Genomic DNA, 2,215 nt, shown 5'->3' with positions numbered 1-2,215 from the left:
GAACGTGCTGGAAATACTGCATACATCCATAAACATGAGTCATGCGGTGATACAATTCAATATAGTGCATCTTAAATCGACCAAGCATCCATTTTAATATTGAAAAATTCTGAGTTAAGCTCTATGGCTCCGCTCCAGAGCAAAGTTCGACACAGAACGGACTCTCAAGAAGTCCCTGACAGAGCCAGAGAATATTTACGAGAAGATAAAAACTTGGATATTAACATTAAATGTAATATTTTTTTTCTGCTTATCGGGGGTTTAGCTTTTTGGAGGCTTGCGCTTTTCCTGGGCTTCCTCCTCAGCTCCTCCTGGGGGAGCCTGAGGAGTTTCAAGGCCAGATGGGACATTTAATCCCTCTGTGTGTGTTCTGGGTCTGCCTTGAGGAAATCCCTCCAGTTGGATGTGCCTGAAAAAGCTCCACAGTCACCCGAGGGGGAGGTTCCTAATCAGACTCCCCGACCAACTTAACTGGCTTCTTAAAATGCAAAAGGAGAACTACTGTTGTGTCAGTCCAGGAAACCCTGCAAAAGAAACTCATCTCTTTTTTATTCATTTTTGTTCAGCCCAAAGCACATGACCTAAATTTTAGAGTGCAGAAGTAGATATTGCCTATTCAGCAATTTTCAGGATTCAGGATTTTGACGTTTTCATCCTCCGTTTACCATGTTTTCCACAAAATTAAACAATTTTTGGGGCAATTTGATCCAGTAACGCTGGAGCATTTGGACTGATTCCTGTTTCCAGTTTGTTAATCACATCTTCATGTTGCAGACCAAGCCTTTGTTAATGGATTGAGCTAATTAGAGCATCTCACAAGGAGATTCAAAATAGAGTGGAGAGGCCAAAAGATGAGTCTGCTGAATGCACACAGCCATCACAGCCATACTGACATGTATTGTATAGATAGATAGATTGACAGAATGCCTTAAAAGCAAGGGGGACTGGGGGGCTGTCGCATCTCCAATGACAGGAAATGACAAAGCTCTGGCTCCGAAGAACAAAACAACTCCACTTTCTCCTTCTCGCGCCTTGAGTGCTTAATAAGAGCTAAGAGCAGCGCTGAGACATGAAGGCGTTGTGTGGGCTGCGGGAGAGTGTGGGATAAAAGCATCAAGAGTCCATACATGACACAAGAGAAGGAAAGAGCGGAGAGATGGCCACATGCTTTCTTTCTGTTTGACTGTCAAATGGCAGCAGAGACAAAACAGTGATGCAGCCATTGGAGAATAAAAGTTAACAGCCCATATGAACATTTGGACATACAGTCCAAGCTATTGAAATCTTGCAGAATATGTAAACTTTTTTTTCTGTTTGATCATTCTTAAAGTTAGAATATGGGACATTCTGAATAAAGCGAAAATCAAATATATCGTGGAGTAATGATTTCCTCAAAAGAGAGTGAAGTCAAAGTCCCTCTGGATTTGTTGTTCTTGGCTCTGTGTTCACATGGACGGGACAGCACTTCCTTCAGCTTGTTTAGATTTCTCTTTAGAGGCTCACACTTGTTTCATAATATGTGTTTATTTAAGGCAACCCCTCCCTCTCCAAATGTTAGGAAAGAGAGACAGCCACGCCCACTCAGGGACTAAAACTAAACGGCAATTTTGCACATGCACAAAATCTCAAATGTGCAATATTTTTGTTTTTTTCATTTGTGGTAAATATTGTAAGCAAGTTTTGTCCATTCATTAATTCAAGAAGAAAAGGAATATAGACACATTTAAAAAAAACTAAACTAAAACACAAATAAAAACCCAAGCAGTACATATGTTTGTAGTTGTGCATTACTTGTGCACTGTGATGATAATAAAGGTCTATCTCACTCAGATTTTCCTAATCACCTACTCCCTCCTGATCTTGAAATATACATGAAATGTTTTTAATCGCACTCTGGATACCCTCTAATCTCAGAGACTCTATAGTGGTCTCCTTTTTAAACCCACAGTAACACATTTATCTCTGTCCAAATGAATTAATTTAGGCACGTAAACACAGCAGGCTGCAGCTCACCAGATCACTCTTCAGTTTAGGTATTGTACTCCTCTCTCTGAAGCAAAAATCCTTGAAAGGAACCCCAGGTGATTCAGCCCCCACATTTTCCACCTGAACCAAAGATGACTAATCCATGGCCTCCTCCGCAGTGCACCCCTCCCCTCCCCTCCTCTCCTCTGTGCAGACTCGGCAGTCACTGCTGCGCTGGCCTCAAACAGCC

Source organism: Labrus mixtus, chromosome 12 (genome assembly GCF_963584025.1).
Source record: "Labrus mixtus chromosome 12, fLabMix1.1, whole genome shotgun sequence".
Lineage (NCBI taxonomy): Eukaryota > Metazoa > Chordata > Actinopteri > Labriformes > Labridae > Labrus > Labrus mixtus.
This window is presented reverse-complemented; position numbering follows the sequence as displayed.